Here is a 20,520-nt window from a genome sequence, read left to right on the forward strand (position 1 = left end):
GGACACAATGAAAGCAGTTTTAAAAGGAAAATTCATCGCCTGGTGGTCATTCCTCAATAAAAGAAAAAACCAACAAATAAATGAGCTCACACTTCGTCTCAAAGCCCTAGAAAAGGAAGAGCAAAACAACAGCAAATGTAGCAGAAGGCAAGAAATAATTAAAATTAGAGCGGAAATCAATGAAATTGAAACAAAAGAAACTATTGAAAAAATTAACAAAACTAAAAGTTGGTTCTTCAAAAAAATAAATATGATCAACAGACCTTTAGCCATGCTAACGAAGAGAAGAAGAGAGAGAACTCAAATTACTAACATACGGGATGAAAAAGGCAATATCACAACAGATGCTACAGAAATACAGAAGACAATTAGAAATTATTTTGAAAACCTATATTCCAATAAAATAGAAGATAGTAAAGACATCGATAAATTTCTTAAGTCATATGATTTGCCCAGACTGAGTCAGGAGGATACACACAATTTGAACAGACCAATATCAATGGATAAAATTGAAGAAGGCATCAAAAACTACCAACCAAGAAAAGCCCAGGACTAGGTGGGTATACAGCGGAGTTTTACAAAACCTTTAAAGAAGAATTAATACCAATACTTTTCAAGTTATTTCAGGAAATAGAAAAAGAGGGAGCTCTTCCAAATTCATTCTATGAGGCCAACATCACCCTGATTCCGAAACCAGACAAAGACACCTCAAAGAAAGAAAAGTACAGACCAATATCTCTAATGAACCTAGATGCAAAAATTCTCAATAATCTTCTGGCGAATCAAATACAAAAACCCATCAAAAAAATTGTGCACCATGATCAAGTAGGATTCATCCCTGGGATGCAAGGATGGTTCAATATACGGAAATCAATAAATGTTATTCACTACATCAATAGACTTAAAGATAAGAACCATATGATTATCTCAATAGACGCAGAGAAAGCATTCGACAAAGTACAGCATCCCTTAATGTTCAAAACACTTAAAAAATTTGGGATAACAGGAACGTACCTTGACATTGTAAAAGGTTTTTATGCTAAGCCTCAGGCTAGCATCATTCTGAATGGACAAAAGTTGAAGGGATTCCCTCTAAAATCTAGAACAAGACAGGGATGCCCTCTATCACAACTTCTATTCAATATAGTTCTCGAAACACTGGCCAGAGCAATTAGACAGACGAAAGAAATTAAAGGCATAAAAATAGGAAAAGAAGAACTTAAATTATCACTATTTGCAGATGACATGATTCTATACTTAGAAGACCCAAAAGGGTCTACAAAAAAACTACTAGAACTAATAAATCAATTCAGCAAAGTGGCAGGATATAAAATCAACACGCATAAATCAAAGGCATTTCTGTATATCAGTGACAAATCTTCTGAAACGGAAATGAGGAAAAACACTCCATTCACAATATCCTCCAAAAAAATAAAATACTTGGGAATCAACCTAACAAAAGAGGTGAAAGATTTATACAATGAAAACTAAAGAACCCTAAAGAGAGAAGTAGAAGAAGATCTTAGAAGATGGAAAAATATACCCTGTTCATGGATAGGCAGAACTAACATTATCAAAATGGCGATATTACCAAAAGTTCTCTATAGGTTTAATGCAATGCCAATCAAAATCCCAATGGCATTTCTTGTAGAAATAGATAAAGCAACCATGAAATTCATATGGAAAAATAAAAGACCCAGAATAGCAAAAGCAATTTTAAGCAGGAAGTGTGAATCAGGTGGTATAGCGATACCAGATTTCAAACTATATTACAGAGCAATAGTGACAAAAACAGCATGGTACTTGTACCAAAACAGGCGAGTGGACCAATGGTATAGAATAGAGGACACAGAGACTAATCCACAAAGTTACAACTATCTTATATTTGATAAAGGGACTAAAAGCATGCAATGAAGAAAGGATAGCATCTTCAACAAATGGTGTTGGGAAAACTGGATATCCATATGCAAAAAAATGAAACTGAATCCCTTCCTCTCGCCATGCACAAAAGTTAACTCTAAATGGATCAAGGAGCTAGATATCAAATCAGAGACTCTGCGTCTGATAGAAGAAAAAGTTGGCTCCGATCTACATATTGTGGGGTCGGGCTCCAAATTCCTTAATAGGAAACCCATAGCACAAGAGTTAATAACAAGAATCAACAAATGGGACTTACTTAAACTAAAAAGTTTTTTTTTCAGCAAGAGAAACAATAAGAGAGGTAAATAGGGAGCCTACATCCTGGGAACAAATTTTTACTCCTCACACTTCAGATACAGCCCTAATATCCAGAGTATACAAAGAACTCAAAAAATTAGACAATAAGATAACAAATAACCCAATCAACAAATGGCCCAAGGATCTGAACAGACACTTCTCAGAGGAGGACTTACAATCAATCAACAAGTACATGAAAAAATGCTCACCATCTCTAGCAGTCAGAGAAATGCAAATCAAAACCACCCTAAGATACCATCTCACTCCAGTAAGATTGGCAGCCACTATGAAGTCAAACAACAACAAGTGCTGGCGAGGATGTGGAGAAAAGGGTACTCTTGTACATTGCTGGTTGGACTGCAAATTGGTGCGGCCAATTTGGAAAGCAGCTTGGAGATTCCTGGGAAAGCTGGGAATGGAACCACCATTTGACCCTGCTATTGCCCTTCTCAGACTATTCCCTGAAGACCTTAAAAGAGCATGCTACAGGGATGCTGCCATATCGATGTTCATAGCAGCACAATTCACAATAGCTAGACTATGGAACCAACCCAGATGCCCTTCAATAGATGAATGGATAAAAATAATGTGGCATCTATACACAATGGAGTACTATGCAGCAATAAAAATGACAAAATCATAGAATTTGCAGGAAAGTTGATGACACTAGAGCAGATTATGCTTAGTGAAGCTAGTCAATCCCTAAAAAACAAATACCAAATGTCTTCTTTGAGATAATGAGAGCAACTATGAACAGAGCAGGGAGGAAGAGCAGGAAGAAAAGACTAACATTAAACAGAGTCATGAGATGGGAGGGAAAGGAAGAGTAAAAGGAAATTGCATGGAAATGAAGGGAGACCCTCATTGCTATACAAAATTACATATAAGAGGTTGTGAGGGGAATGGGAAAATAAACAAGGAGAGTAATGAATTACAGTAAATGGGGTAGAGAGAGAAGATGGGAGGGGAGGGGCGGGGGGATAGTAGGGGATAGGAAAGGTAGCAGAATACAACAATTACTAATTGGGCATTATGTAAAATTGTGGATGTGTAACCGACGTGATTCTGCAATCTGCATTTGGGGTAAAATTGGGAGTTCATAACCCACTTCAATCTAATGTATGAAATATGATATGTCAAGAGCTTTGTAATGTTGTGAACAACCAATAAAAAAATAAAAAATTAAAAAAAAAACAATTGTCAATATTCTGCATGACTGGTGTAACTCCACATCATGCACAACCACAAGAATGGGAAGTTACACTTCATGTGTGTATAGCATGTCAAAATACATTATACCGTCATGTATGACTAAAATGAACAAATAAATTTTTTTTAAAAAAAGAAAAAAAAAGACCCATAATAGCAAAAGCAATTCTACGCAGGAAGTGTGAATCAGGTGGCATAGCGATACCAGATTTCAAACTATATTACAGAGCAATAGTGACAAAAACAGCATGGTACTGGTACCAAAACAGGCGGGTGGACCAATGGTATAGAATAGAGGACATAGAAACTAAATCCACAAAGTTACAACTATCTTATATTTGATACAGGGGCTAAAAGCATGCAATGGAGAAAGGATAGCATCTTCAACAAATGGTGTTGGGAAAACTGGAAATCCATATGCAACAAAATGAAACTAAATCCCTTCCTCTCGCCATGCACAAAAGTTAACTCTAAATGGATCAAGGAACTTGATATCAAATCAGAGACTCTGCGTCTGATAGAAGAAAAAGTTGCCTCCGATCTATACATTGTGGGGTCGGGCTCCAAATTCTTTAATAGGACACCCATAGTGCAAGAGTTAATAACAAGAATCAACAAATGGGACTTACTTAAACTAAATAGTTTTTTCTCAGCAAGAGAAACAATAAGAGAGGTAAATAGAGAGCCTACATCCTGGGAACAAATTTTTACTCCTCACACTTCAGATAGAGCCCTAATATTCAGAGTATACAAAGAACACAAAAAATTAGACAATAAGATAACAAATAACCCAATCAACAAATGGCCCAAGGACCTGAACAGACACTTCTCAGAGGAGGATATACAATCAATCAACAAGTACATGAAAAAATGCTCACCATCTCTAGCAGTCAGAGAAATGCAAATCAAAACCACCCTAAGATACCATCTCACTCCAGTAAGATTGGCAGCCACTATGAAGTCAAACAACAACAAGTGCTGGCGAGGATGTGGAGAAAAGGGTACTCTTGTACATTGCTGGTTGGACTGCAATTGGTGCGGCCAATTTGGAAAGCAGTTTGGAGATTCCTGGGAAAGCTAGGAATGGAACCACCATTTAACCCTGCTATTGCCTTTCTCAGACTATTCCCTGAAGACATTAAAAGAGCATGCTACAGAGATGCTGCCATATCGATGTTTATAGCAGAACAATTCACAATAGCTAGACTATGGAACCAACCCAGATGCCCTTCAATAAATGAATGGATAAAAAAAATGTGGCATCTATACACAATGGAGTACTATGCAGCAATAAAAAATGACAAAATAATAGAATTTGCAGGGAAATGGATGGCACTGGAGCAGATTATGCTTAGTGAAGCCAGTCAATCCCTAAAAAACAAATACCAAATGTCTTCTTTGAGATAATGAGAGCAACTATGAACAGAGCAGGGAGGAAGAGCAGGAAAAAAAGACTAACATTAAACAGAGACATGAGATGGGAGGGAAAGGGAGAGAAAAGGGAAATTGCATGGAAATGAAGGGAGACCCTCATTGCTAAACAAAATTACATATAAGAGGTTGTGAGGGGAATGGGAAAATAAACAAGGAGAGTAATGAATTACAGTAGATGGGGTAGAGAGAGAAGATGGGAGGGGAGGGGAGGAGGGATAGTAGGGGATAGGAAAGGTAGTAGAATACAACAATTACTAATTGGGCATTATGTAAAATTGTGGATGTGTAACCGACGTGATTCTGCAATCTGCATTTGGGGTAAAATTGGGAGTTCATAACCCACTTCAATCTAATGTATGAAATATGATATGTCAAGAGCTTTGTAATGTTGTGAACAACCAATAAAAAAATAAGAATAAATTAAAAAAAAAAAGAGCAGGTGGAAATTCTAAGTAGACACTGAGATTACAGTAAGGTTACACACAATATAAAGAGTGAGAGAAGAGGTAATGCATGCAATTATATGTTTTTACTTACTCAAAAGAATTGTACATAATTCTAGGAAGGCTTCAAACTTGTAAGTAAATCAATGTAGGTGGATGAGAGACAGCAATCAGAGATGTATGATTTTGCATGTAACAATACTGCCTCCTTGAAAGACTCTCTTTGGAAGATTCTTGAGGATGCCATTAGAAATAATGGTATTTTAAAGATAAATAGAGCAGATGATCTATACCATAGTTTATTTGAATACCAAAGCCATTTTAATATGTTGAAAGTGTATTAAATTATCATGGTTTTCTTAAAAATATGCAACCAGAAAATTTTAGTAAAGCTAGAAACTTCATATTTAGAGAAACAGTTCAAGGACTTAAAGGTGTTTTTAAGCATTTACTACTGCCATATGTACATTCTACCCATTACTTAGATAAATTAAGCATTTGGCACTGAGCCAATTCAGAGCAACAATCACTGGTGCAGAACAAGATAGTTGGGTTGGTGATCAAGATAGATTAAAGCTGCTGCCAAGAAAGTAGGCTCAGGAATTTGTTACCAGGGGTTTAAGAGACTCCTGCCTATTTATTCTGTAATTTACAAGACCCAAAACTGACTATGAGAATATTTTGAACCACTTTGTAATTTATATTTCCCTTTATCCTGTGATTATCTTTCCCTTTTTCACCAGTATGACAATGTAGAGAGGAAAAAACTATATAGAATATTTTGTTTCTAGGTATCATCTAAGGATAATATCAAAGATTAAAATAAAAGCAGTAAATCGATCAGGTGTCAGAATTTGCACAGAGTGTAGTTATAGCCACACTGGAAACTAAGGGTTTAGGTTATAATCATTTTAAAATCATTAAACTTGTTCATGTTTCTAAGTATTCTTGTTCATGGAATACTTAGAAAAATTTTGGTCAAAATATAACCATCTGAATTAGAAAACTTCAAAAAGTAGACCAGATTTCACATAGGAGAAAACTAAGAAAAAAAGGTTGATAGTTCACTTAAAAATGTGAAATGCAAAGTGGGGTGAGAGATAAACTTTCTATACAAATATTTCAAAAATACACTCATTTCCTAACATTGCTTCAACAAATTATATGGTCTAGTTAGCTTTTGTATGCTATTGATCTCAGGAACCTGTCTCAAAGTTATGCACTAGAGACAAATTAATGAGATTAGGTTGCTATCTTTTATTCTAGGTTTTGAGATACTTATAAAATTTGGATTCTTCTATACAAATGTGCCTATATTCTTTCAGTTGTATTTCTTAGAATTTTCCTTCAGATTCCAGATTGCTAATTCTGATGTGCATCTAACTTTTTATTGAAGCAAAATTAGTCTTTCTTAACTACTCTGTAACTTCTGCAGCTGATGCTTGTGTCTATAGAAAATAAAAATAATATATTTTAAAATCAATTAGAATCCAAATAATTATTATGTGTTTGTTTCATTTAGTTCTGAGTCAAAAATTCAGACAGCAATTTTAAATGTGAAGAAAAAAACATGCTAGACTTTAAACTTCTGTCATTAGTATCAATTACACTAAATCTGAACTAATAATAATTGAGTTCTTCCTCTCCTCCTTTTCTTCTTTAACCCCTGCCCCCCTCCTCCTCCCCATCCTCCCTCCTCCTCTTGTCTTCTCCACCTCCCTTCTATTGTGAATGGAACCCAAGGCCTGGCACAGGCTAGGCTAGGTATCTACCATGAAGTGTGCTCTCAGTCATGAATCATTCTCATGTAAGTACTGAGATCATCTGACAATTTAAAAAATAATAGAATTATTTCAAAATATAAAAGTTGAAAAATTTAATCTAACAATTTAAAAGTATATTATATTTCTATATCACATTTTTTCTTTTCTCATCATAGTCTTATTTATGCCCACTATTATCTAATATCACATGATTATTTTAAGAAAATCATTACTCAGTTAAAATTAGCTATAAGAATAATGTAAACTGAGATATTAGAAGGGGGCATCAAATGTATTCTTCCTTTTAGAAATCTACAAAACATCTTTCCTCAAGAGATATAGAATATATATATATAATGTATATATCCAAAATACAATTTAAAGTGAAATGAATTAAAGCACATTACAGATAAATAAGATAGCCTGTAAAACCGGAAGTACTCATTTTGGCTTCTCCTCTAAATTCCACCTCGCTTGTTTTAAAAATCACATATGCATGGTACTCTGACATCATTCTACTATTCTGCTCCCTTTGTGCCTTGGGAAGTTTCCGACATTTTCTTTCAACTTGTTTTGATTTCTGTCTATCTTTTTCAAACATATGTTGTATATTTTAAAAAATTCAAAATCAGAAATATATGATTTTTTTTCTACATGAGGTGGGGTCTGTGGCCTGTAGGTGCCTTAGTTTTTTCCTCTTCCTGAGTTTTCTTATTCTTTTTGGGAGATCATGGTATTGTATATTGAATCCAGATTACCTTTACCACTTAGTTACACTCCTGGTACTTTTTGATTTTTTTTTTATCTTGAGACAATTGATGAGTGTGATATTGAATTTGTGCCCCAGTCTCCTGAGTTTCTGGTGCTATAGGTTTGTGTCACAATGCTTGCATACTCTTGAATGTTCTAAATTGATGAGAAGCAAAATTTCAAATCTAGAACACTGTCTTCCAGACTAAATATTGTGTGTGTGTGTGTGTGTTTTTTTTTTGTGTGTGTGTGTGTGTATGCGTGTGCCCACATTCCCAATGACAACTTCACATTTTCCGGGTATTATCAATTACTTTTTACATATTAAATACAAAATGAGCCCAGTATTTTTATTTGTTTTTACTAAAAGCTGCATGAAATGTTTTATTTTATTTCATTTTTTTTAAGAGAGAGTGAGAGACAGAGGGGGACAGAGAGAGAGAGAGAATTTTAACATTTATTCATTTTTTTTCTTAGTTCTTGGCGGACACAACATCTTTGTTGGTATGTGGTGCTGCTGAGGATTGAACCCGGGCCGCACTCATGCTAGGCGAGCGCGCTACCACTTGAGCCATATCCCCAGCCCCTGCATGAAATGTTTTAAAGGATTGATTTCCTTGTGGGGTGCAATGACAAATGCATATAATTGCACAGATTACATTTTCAAGGTCAACATGAGAAAGTTAGACAATGGGAAAGTTAGAAAGACTTTTCTCAAATTTTAAAACAAGGACTGGATATGTACCTCAGACTTACCATGCTTCTTTTTCAAATTCCCAGTATCCTAGAAAAACTCAACATCAAAAGTTTGATTTTTTGTTTGTTTATGAACATTTTTACATGATAGAAAATTGGAGAAGAATCACTTAACCTTTGAAAAAAATGTGTCTCTTTGTTTTTTCTTTGTCTCTCCAAAAGCAGTCACATTGTCAAAGCGTCTTTGTTCAGAGAATCCCTCTTGTGAAATTTATGTCAGAGTGTTCTCATTCCCCATTCTGGTATTTTCTTGGTACTGTATTTCAGAACTTTCTGATATGAGGATCCCACAGCTGGAATATTTTATGTCTTTTGAGAGTCTTGTTCATGTCAATATTTGGATCTTTTCTTGTTAAAGATAAGTCTAAATATAATAGGTATATTTTCTCAGAAAAGTAGCTGAAAGAAAATTTCAAATTCCACTGCTTTAAAAAAATGTCTCCACTAAATTACTATTCTCGTATATTGTGAAAGTGTTACCTTCTTCCACATTCATATAATTGTTTAACTTTTATATAGTAGCTATTCTAACTTTGGCTACAGAAGATCTTACACTTGGCTGGTGCACTAAAAATTTGTTGCTCTTAAAAATAAAAGTGTGATTTATATGCATATGAGTTTATCTATGGTGATTTCTAATTTTATAACATATATTAGTGTCAGGTAAAGACAGCTGGTACTTTTGCTCTTATATATCAGAAAGTCCTTGACAAATTTTATATACATTTAACCTTTTAAGAGAATTTTAAAATTTTTGTTTTGACTTTTTTTTTAACAAAAAGCAAAGTATGGTAAAATTTTGATGAGGTATTATAGGTTAACCTGGGGAAAATGGTCTTCTTTATAATGACAGTTTTATCATCTATAAATAGGGTGTACATTGAGTCTTTTGTGTGCTTCTGTATTTTGATTTTCTCAAACTGTGCACATTTCCTTTTATAATATGCTTACATATAAAATGCAACATTCATGTGACATCTACAAAAAATGTACCTGGTGTTTCATATTTTTTGTTAAACTAAATGAAATACGATAAAAGTATCTGGCTTCTATAGTCATTATTTTCCCCAATATATTATTTATTTCTTCCTAAATGTACATTCACATTAAACATGCCCTGGGTTTTAAATCTGAAGGAATATAACTGTATCCTCATATGTGCAAGTTTTATAAATTTAGTTTCTGTATGCGGTAGGAGTGTATCATGTATGTTTAATAACAAAATTTTTCTAAAAGTTGATAATAAGAGTTTAAACTCTATATTCTTTTTTTGAGAATGCATTTATTTCATATGTTAATCAATAATATTTGTGTAAATGATGTGATTTTATTTTTTATTATTTCTTGTGATATTGGGGATTAAATCCAGGGTGTCCTATTAATGAGCTATATACTGAACTATTTTTAAAATTTTATTATGAGATGGGGTTTTGCTCAGTCGTGTGGTTTTACTTTAGAATTGTGATGCTCTTGCTATTGATTTCAGAGTACAGAATATTTCAGGTGTGCACAAAATATAAATTGTATGTCCCTCTTATTTATGTTAACTTATGAATTCTTTGTGTTTTCTTTTCTATTAAAGAATATTTATTATTAATTCTTATATTCAATATTTAGTATGTGAAAATAAGCTGTTATGTGGTATTAGTGAAGGGCACAATAGCATTATGTTATCACACAGATGTCTCAATACTCTAACATCTTCTTTTGGAATGAATGCCATTTTTCTTCTTCCATACACTATAACATCTATGAGGTACCACTGCCTAAATAGCAAGAAAGGGTTTTGTCGGGAGTTCTCCACTTATCTATTTTATTATGAAGTCTACACTTAAAAAATGAGTCACATCCCCAGCACTTTACTGTATTTTATTTAGAGAAGAGATCTTGCTGAATTTCTAAGTGCCTCACTGAGTTTCTGAGACAGGCTTTAAAATCATTATCCTTCTGCCTCAGATTTCTGAGTCATTGAAATTAAAAGATTTCACCACTACTGTGGCTTATTTGCTTTTTAATTTTTTTAGCTGTTGATACAGCTTTATTATATTTATTTTTATGTGGTGCTGTGAACTGAACCCATTACCTCACACATGCCTGGCAAGTGTGCTTCTACTGAGGCCCAGGCTCAGCCCTGCTTATTTGCATTTTAAAAGAACCAACATTGACATTCTTCTCATGTATGTTAATTTTCAATAGCTTCTAATTTTGCTCTATTGTTTAGATTTTCTTTCCCCTTAGTTTTTTAAAATGTACTTTTCCAAATATTTAGATAAATAATTTACTAACAAATTCCTAGTTATTTTATGGCTTACTAATTTATGTTTTTTTTTTTAAACTTGACTTTAGAGGCATGCCACTTTTGACAGCCTTGTGGAGGTTTAATTGGCACATATTTGTCTGTATATATCTTATGTGTATATTTTTATCTTATTGTATATGTACAAACCCATGAAACCAGCATCAAAATCAACAAAATTATCATGTCCATTACTATGTCTCCTAGAGTTACTTTAAATCCCACATTTTAATCTCCTTAACAATATTTTACCTAATAAATCTGATATTCTTGAACACAGTAAGAATAGGCAAACATAAAACTGATAGAGATCCTGGAATTATCACAAATTAAACAAACCATGTATTATTCTCTACATCAAGAAATTGAACATTAATGATGTTCTGAAAATCACTTCATTCTCTCTTCCTCTTAAAACCCCTCCATAATCCCCAATGGTGATTACTCTTTTTGTTTTCTATATAGGGCTATTCATTTCTTTCAAAAAAGCAAATAATAAAAAAGAAGGGTTACTCCTTTTTTACTCAATATAAAAAAAGGTAATCTGTTTGGTTTTTTTAAACCCTGACCTCACATTAGCCCACTGTTCTCTGATAGAAGAGGATTGAGGTAAATCCTGATATGTAGAAGGAGGAGGCTAAGGTAGGACATAATGCTGGGGCCTGCTAAGAGAGGATCCAAGAGAATAAGTGGTAGGATGCAGAAAAAGAGAAAAGAAGAGGAGAAAGGAAATTGGAAACCAGGGTAAAGCTCAAATGGAACAGGTCAGCTGGTGTAACAATGGTAGAGCAAGCAGGTCAGCATTTAGATAGGTGAAAATAAAAAGACTGAATTTTAAAAAGTGTCATCTCTGGAGCAGCTACCCAAGCTACAAGCAGGTAAAATGTTCACACTTTTTTTTTCACTCTCATTACCCAAGAGGAACCCATTCCCAAACCCACTGGAAGGGTTCTACTACTGTCACCACAGTTTCTAATTTATGCCAACTGGGCTTCAATTTATCTTCTTCCTCACCTTCTGTATCCTATTTATTCCATTCTACATCCTTATCAGACAATTTTTTTCTCCTCATTCTCATTCTCATTCTTTATTTTGGTCTTTCCTGTTTGCATTATTCTTCATTTTCTTATTCTTCAGGTCCCTGGCATTAAAAGAGCACTACCTGTTTACCTTCTCTGACATTGTGCTAAAGTGGTGTTTAGATTTGTTTGAAAACTAGGTATCAGTGTCCAGGTTGGAGAATCCTAGACAGAAGAGTGTGGTGGAAGCTGGCAGATTAGTTCCCAGTGGTAAAGGCAACAGTGATGGGGGTCAGTTAGAGCATTTCTATAGAATGCTTGTTCCACTTCAGTTCTGTGTGGGATTAGAATTAATGGTCCATAGTATATGCCTTAGTAGATAGTTTACCACCCCATTTTCAAAGTGTCATTAACTTTTACCTTGCCAGAGCAGGCTAGACAATTCCAATCACTTAACATGTCTGTTACAATTAGTCTCTTCTGTGTGTTTTCTTATTTTTTTTTCTTTCTGGTAAGTGTACAATAGTCTCTCTGTTGGCTTAAATTTTAGCTCCTCAAATAGTGTTGCTTTGTACTCATGTTCATATATTTATGTATCAATTGAATATTTCCTCCTATGTGATTTTTAAAAAAATTATCATTTCTGCAGTACTCTGTTGATATGTATTTTACCCCAAAGAAGTAATTGAGAGTGGGTTTCTCAATATTTTGTGCTATTAAAAATGTGACAACTATACCCCAAATTAAGGAAAACCCTTTTTAACTGTATGGTCAAGGTCTTCTGACACATAGGTTACTGATCACAGTATGTCTTTAATGTTTGTATGAGATCTTCAAAAAGTATACATTGTTTCTCATATGTATATAGCCTTACCATTTTATATGTGCCAGACTAGCCTATGGCAGGTCCTGTCATGATGCTATTTTAACTTTTCAAAGGAATCTTGAAATTCTGGTGCAGAGTCAACACTTTATCTGAACTTTGTAAGGCCTTGCATAGATTGCCTATTAGTCTAAAATTAGGTACCCAAATATGGAAGCATCTTACTGTTTTATTTAGCTTTTATATGGCTGTGACTAAAATTAAGTACAAGAAAAATTTTAGAGGAGGAAGAGTTTATTTTGGGGCTCAAAGTTTCAGAGGTCTCAGGGCAGACATGGCTAACTTCATTCCTCAGGGTCTGGAATGAGAAAAAATACAATGGCAGTAGAGTGTGGTGGAAAAAAGAAGCTGAAAAGATGTTGCCAAGAAACAGACAGTACTTGGCTCATTCGAGAGAAAATATAAACCCCAAAGACCTGACACCATGGACAATTCTCCTTTTGCTATTCCGTTCTTGCCTCTAGCTACCATTCAATCCTTATCAGAACATTAATTTACTGAATAGGTAAAACTCTCATGAACTTATCATTTCACATCTAAACCTTCTTGCATTGTCTCTTACATAAGCTTCTGGGGGAAAATTAATATCTAAATCATAACACTTATATTTCCAAGAAGCCACGTACCTATCTCTGTTTCCTGAATTTTATGAGGCTTGAGATAGCCTGCTTAAAATATGACATTATAATTGAGATTCATTGGCCAATTTGAAATCCCAGATAGGTGACTTGGTTAAAAAACTAAGTCATTTTATGGACATCTCATGCCTGCATGACATGAGGTGGTTTAATGCAGCAATACATTATTTGAATATCTTTATTCCTAGTTGGGGTTGGGTATAAACAGATCATCTGAATATTGTGAAAAAATTTCTTTACAGCTAACAATTTAGATATACTTGTATTAAAATAATTATAATTTTTTTCAAATCCCTGATGTAATACAACTCAGGAAAAAATATATGGCTACTTTTGTATTAAAGTCCTCCCAGTCAAAAGCAGTAATTGTGAATTCTTTATCATAGGAATACTAAGGAACACATCTCTTGAATTTTGTACATTCAAATAGCCATCATTACATGGCATTGCCATTAACAAGTTTTATGGATTAAGTACCATGAAATAAATATCTAAAACAATGCTATATTTAGATCTCAGATCCTGCCCAAATTAGTATCCATCATTTTTTTTATTATTAATATCATTTATTTTTTAAAAAGAAAAAAATTTGATATTGTTTTCTGTTATAAATTGTAAACATTACATAATAGCATAAATGACATTTGAATGCTTGCTTGAGACAATATTCTAAAAAATGGATGCATATGTTTTCTAAAACATTCAGCAAAAATATTTGTAGCTCAACTCAAATACAAAACATTTATTTCCACAGAGATGATCAAATTAACTACATCTACAGAGGAAATATTTTTTTGTTTGCAGCTAAAATACATGTTCTGGTTGTCAAATTATTTCTAAATAAAGGTACTTAATTTGGTGAATATATGCCCACATAGACATAGACTCAAAGAAATTTAAAATAATGTATAGACTTATTAGGAAATAAAAATAATAACTTTCAATTACTTGCTTACTTCACAAAAAATAACTGAGACAAAGCTTTATATTGATAACCTATCATCATAATTATTATTAAAATGAGAAGCAGATAGAAAATCTGAAGGTTAGAGAAGTCAAACAATTTTTTCACAATTTTACTAATAAGACTATATATTATGTCTGTTTCATCTAGTCACAGGCAACAACAACCAATGGTTTTAAAAGTGTTACAAAAATATTATATATATATATATATGTATATATATATATATATATATATATATATATATATATATATATAATAAAACACTTAATATAGGTAGCCTAGGAGCAAGAAAGCAGCTGTGGCATGGCTGTGGAGAATTCTGCCTTGCCCTCCTTCTGTTCCACTTCACCTAGCCTGTCCACATGCTCACTGCTATATCATTATGGAGGATTATCACACCAAAAACATCTCACCTTAAAACAATTTAATACAACTCAACCAGAAAATGGAGGAGGAAAACACATGCCACAAATCCTCAGGTGGAATGCAAACCAAGAAACTGAAGGATGTGTCTGTCATAACTTTCTTAGATGAGGGTCAGCAAATATGTTTCGCAAAGAACCAAAGAGTAAACAGCTAGAATTTTCAGACTCTATGGTTTCTTTCACTTACCCAACTCTAACCATAGGGCTGAAAAAGAAGGAAAGCCAAGGTGTAAAGAATCAGTAAATGCAGTCAAAAATAATGCAGAAGGTGGTGGCAATGGTAAATTTGCCTATTGGGTAATAGTTTGAGTAGAGAATGAGTAGTGATATTAGAGGTATTAGAACTGTAGGAGTAATTGTGATTTTCACCTGGGGTGGGTTGATTACAGTTCTGTTCTGGAAAAGAAAATTGCAGTCTTATAGAAAAGCAGAGGGAAAAGATATGGATAAGCAGTGAGATGTATGTGCCTTGAAACTGAGGCAGAGGCAAGATACAAATTGAAGCCTGTGAGACTCTAGCCTGTGCTTTCAGTCATGGCTTTATTGCCTCTAGAAAGTTCACCTTATAATCCAAGCATTTGGAACCAAGAAACCTGTTGACTTTTCATGTACTAAGACATTATGAGATTCCACAGAAGAAAACAAAGTTATGGAAGGCTAAGAGACTTTCTACAAATCACAGTTATTGAAATGAAAGAAGAACTATATTTCTTGGTTTTCCTGCACCACTACTATAACTGCTTCAAATAATAACTGAATAAAAGTTGGCATCTACAAAGCACTCATAGAATGCATTTATTGTCTCAATTATTCTTCACATTACCCTGTAGAGACACAACTGACTTTTCTGATCTCGTGCTACATTTAAGAATCAATGCCAAAAACCATAACTGATTTGCCAAAGATTATACTACCCAGAGGAAATAGAGCTAAGGCATGAACCCTGGTGTGGTGTCTGAGCCCAGGCTCTGCACCACCAGACTGTACTGACCACAGATTCCTTTTCACTCCACTGCTCTTTGGGGCAATGAGACAGCATATCACATTTCTAAGAAATACTCAGAAGCTTCTACATTTTGAAAGAGTACTAATATGCTAAACATGGTATGTACAGCATCAAACAAAAAATTAAGCAGTAGCTGTGCTATCACCACAATGAGTATCCATGGTCTCAAAGTTCTTAATACACTGCCTGTCAAGGAACAGCTATAAAGAATTTCTAAAGGAGTTTCCTTATGGAAACCATCCAGACTTTGGTAATGAAACATTTTCCTTATTTTTTTGTAGTTTTAGATGGACAGAATGCCTTTATTTTATTGCTTATTCATGTATTTGGTGCTAAGGATCAAACCCAGTGCCCCACACATATTAGGCAAGCTATTTTGCCACTAAGCCACTGACCAAACCTGGAAATAAAACCTTGCATAATACTGATAGCAGGTTTAATATTTCTCTTCCCATTCCCTGTGTCTAAGCTCTTGACATAATGACAGATTCACAGGTTTTTTAATAAATAATAATTCACAGATGATGCATCCCCTTTACCAAATTTCCTGAAATGCGAACATCCTGAAAAATAATAACCAGACACCTGACCAGAATGCTGCTGTGAAACAGTCAATGCAGAGTATTTCCATGGCCATAAGGCTCCATTGGGCTCTTCTTCTCTAGTCCACTAACCTTTGGCTCTCCCCTACCTCACTAACCCCCAACAGCCTGTCATCTACTAATTTTAATAATGTTATATAAGTGGAATTTATAGTAAGTTCTACTGAAGGGATAATGGTACATTACTGAGAATAATATTTTGGAAATAAATTCAGTTTTATTCACAAAATATTTCAGCCTTGCTTAGCATTGAACTTTCTATAGTTCCTTGGAAATATAGAAACTTTGACAGTAGTAAATAAAATACAAATACAATAGGGCATTTTATATAACCCAAGAAACAGTGAACAAGAAGTGTGGCCAACCACCTTGACATTCCCAGGGACTAAAAAAATATTAACCACTGAAACAGAGACAATGTAGGGCAAAATAAATTGATCCGGTTACCCTACACTCACATGTGCAACTTCTAGACATATGGTCTAAATGGTCTCTCTCTTCAACATATCCTTTGTGGTAATATAACAATGCTCAATATCAGCAGAAACTTCTAAGAGAACAGCTTCAAAGAAAGTAGAGCAACAAACTGTGAGACCAAAGAAATATATTCTGAACCTAAATCCTACTTCCATGAACGTTTTTAGTTAAAAATGTTAATAGGATGATCGGTATGTATGAAACAAGATTCTGCTTTTATTCTTCAACTGAAACTACCACACTTGGAAAAAAAACATGTATGTTCACTTTTCTGATGTGAGATATTTTATTTTAATTACAAATCTTTCTCTAGCTGGGGATATAGCTCAGTTGGTAGAGTGCTTGCCTTGCATGCAAAAGGCCTTGTGTTCAATCCCCAGCACCAAAATAATAATAATAATAATAAAAATCTTAGTCTAAAAATTAATATAATGATTTTACTTGAAACATGGACAAGAATCAAAGCTTTTTACCCTGTAATAAGTTAAATATATGGAAATGAAATAATCTGATTATTTAATCATCAAATTGAAATTATCAAGTCTAATTATCAAAGTTCAGAATGAAATAAAATGGATATACTGGCTGTCTGATACACATATGCACATCTGTGCAAACACACACACACTTGAAGATACATTACATAGTTTTACCATGTAAAATGAGATGCATTTGGAGGATGCAGAGGGCAAAATATCTGTCATTGTTACTGTGCACCTCCTTCTCTGACCTAGACTGTGAGGGCGGGACCCTCCCTTCAGCAGGCATTTTCAGCAACATTTTTTTTTTCCTCAGAATAACAAGAAATAAGGTCTGGATCACCAGCACCTTCTCTGTCTGCTAAAACAGGGTCTTGAATGATGGACAGCACCTTTGAAGGGTTGTCCACAGAATGGGTTTTACTTTCAGGGTTAATGTGTAAGGTGAGAAAAGGAAGCAAAGAGAAGATGTGCTTTTCACTTCCAGTTTCATACGAAGAATCAAGCCAAGAATTTTCTGTAACCAAGAACAATGTCGTTTGAAAAGCACTGTGAGAAATTTGGATAGTAACTTTAAAACCTGCATAACTAGTGAGCAGGGAGGTATGCACCGCCTGGTAGAATCCCAGCTGCAGCCACACATCTCTCTACAGCCCAAGTAGCTTAGCATCCATGCCAGGGTACCCAGTCGCTCACTGCCAGCTCCTCTCTCAGCCACTCCTCTGGGCCCAGACCATGCACTCCTTTGGGCGCCTCTGGAACAGCTCGCTCCCTGCTTCCCAGGGGCATGGACTGTTTGACAGACACAAAGGCCCTTGGGCTGGGATGGCGGGCCAGAAAGGCCGGGGAGGCTCTGCTCCTGGCACTCCTGCTGACCCTGATGGTGCCCCAGGCAGGCCGAGGGGGCGCTGCAGGAACCACCTCACTGCAGCACGCTGGAGGCGGAGCTGGAGCACCTCTGGGAGAGCCTGCTGGCGCGCTTGTTGGTTGCCTCACAGCACATAGAGGCTGCCATCCAGAGTGGCACCAGCAATTACCTGCTAGGCATCAAGCGGCTCAATTACCTGCTAGGCATCAAGCGGCTACATCAGCTATACTACAACGTGGGAATTGGCTTCCACATACAGGTGCTCCCAGACGGTCCCATAGGTGGCTTGCATGCAAACACCAGCAACAATCTGCTGGAGCTCTCCCCAGTGAATCAGGGCATTATGAGCATCTTCAGAGTGGCCAGCAGATTATTCCTCAATGGGAAGGATCAATATTTCATCACTATACTCAGAATAGCACATATTTAAAACTCATGAATTCTTTATTTCTGGAATTTTCCATGCAACAACTTAGACCTGCAGCTGACCTAGTAACTAAAATTATGGAAAGGAAACTGAATAAAAGGGACCTCCTGTGATAAGAAAAAAAAAGAAAAAGAAAGAAAGAAAGAAAAGTTATGATGGTCTTTTCTATGACCTACTTAAGGCCCAAAGATTTACATATTTCTACACATTTTTCAACAGGTATCCTACAGCAATCCTGACACAGGCATTATTATTATGCCATCTTTACAGAAAAGGAAAGAAAAATCCTGAGATGTTGAGTAGTGTGCCCAGGCTACGTGGCTGTGCCATGGCAGAGCCAGAATTTGAGACCAGGCAGTCAGTCAGATTTCTAAGTTCACATTCTTACCTAACATTTTGCATTACCTCTTTTCAATTTGTAACAATTATATATTCCTAAAGACGTTAATAGTAACAACACAAAATTGTATTAAATAAAGGATGTTTTCAATGAAGAATTCAGAATCCTTTTATATTTTAATTACTAAATGCTTTTCAAAATTACCTGACAGCGAATATTCTTTATTTCATCACAAAATCAGATAAATTATTAATTTGTACCCATGGCATTTACAATTTTTCAAATTCATAAACAGTCTGGTAGCTGAAGGCCAAGCTCTAAATAACTAGATAGTCCACTCACAAACAAGGATCAGAGATCAGCCAAAGGCAGGTTGCCAATATCTTTTTTCACTTCAAATTGAATTGACACAAGTACATTTCAAATTCATTTCTACAAAATTCTTAAATTTAGCTATAATTTCACTAAGTAACTTTAGTCCAAATATGGCAGCTTCTATCCAGACTGAAATTAAGAAAAAAAATGTTAATAAATGTATCAGGAGTGAATTACTTTTCCAAAGTTCTTGGAATGATGTAGATTTCAAAATTTGCAAAATTCTAAAAAGCACTGGTAAATGATAATTTAGAGTACTAAATTAGGCAATAATGGGATGTCAATGATTTTTATAGAATCAAAAAACCAAAACCAACACTGTGACTCCAAGATAAGAGCTTGCCTAATGCAATGGGAGTCTCTGAGCTGGACCTATTGCCTCACATGTTTTAAAGGTTTGTAAAAAAACTTTAAATTTTATTAACATGCCAAAATTAACCTAGATACCTTTGCTTACTTTGGATTCAATACATACAACTCTCTAAACATTCACTAAGAAATATATATTTCAAATTTCAAATGTCCAAAATAAACTGCATACACAACCATCAATACACACACACACACACACACACACACAAACTTGCATCTCAAAATAATTAAACAAACAAACAAACAAACAAACAAATAAATAAATAAATATAAAAAGGGTCTCATCATTTCAGAAAAAGATCTATCCTATCAGTTGATCAGGCCAGAAATCCTAAGTGTTATCCATGGCTGTTTGCCAATACCATATCAAAAAATATTATTGATTATAGTTTTGAATTACAGAAATAACTGACACTGCTAAACAAACTGAGGTTAGTCTAAATAAAACCTACATAACAAGCATAAAATTGTTTTATTTTGCACAATGAACTTTTGGTCAAATGTTTCAGAGTTTTTAAAAAAATATCTAGTGGTGCAGAACACAGCTGAAGCCATCTGATTTTTGCCTGCAAACCATTTGGGCAACAGTAAAAGTAAAATGCCTTTCCATCTTTAGCCAAAAGTGAAATTTTTTTTTCAAATTGAAAGCCAATCTTCTACACAAAAGAAGAAAAAGAAAAACAATATGAGAAAAAATTATCAAGAGCATGAAAAAAGTTCAGCGAGAAAATTGTAAAGAAGAATTAGGCTGATGCAGAAGAGAGCATGGTGTGT

Source organism: Ictidomys tridecemlineatus, chromosome 16, assembly GCF_052094955.1.
Source record: "Ictidomys tridecemlineatus isolate mIctTri1 chromosome 16, mIctTri1.hap1, whole genome shotgun sequence".
Lineage (NCBI taxonomy): Eukaryota > Metazoa > Chordata > Mammalia > Rodentia > Sciuridae > Ictidomys > Ictidomys tridecemlineatus.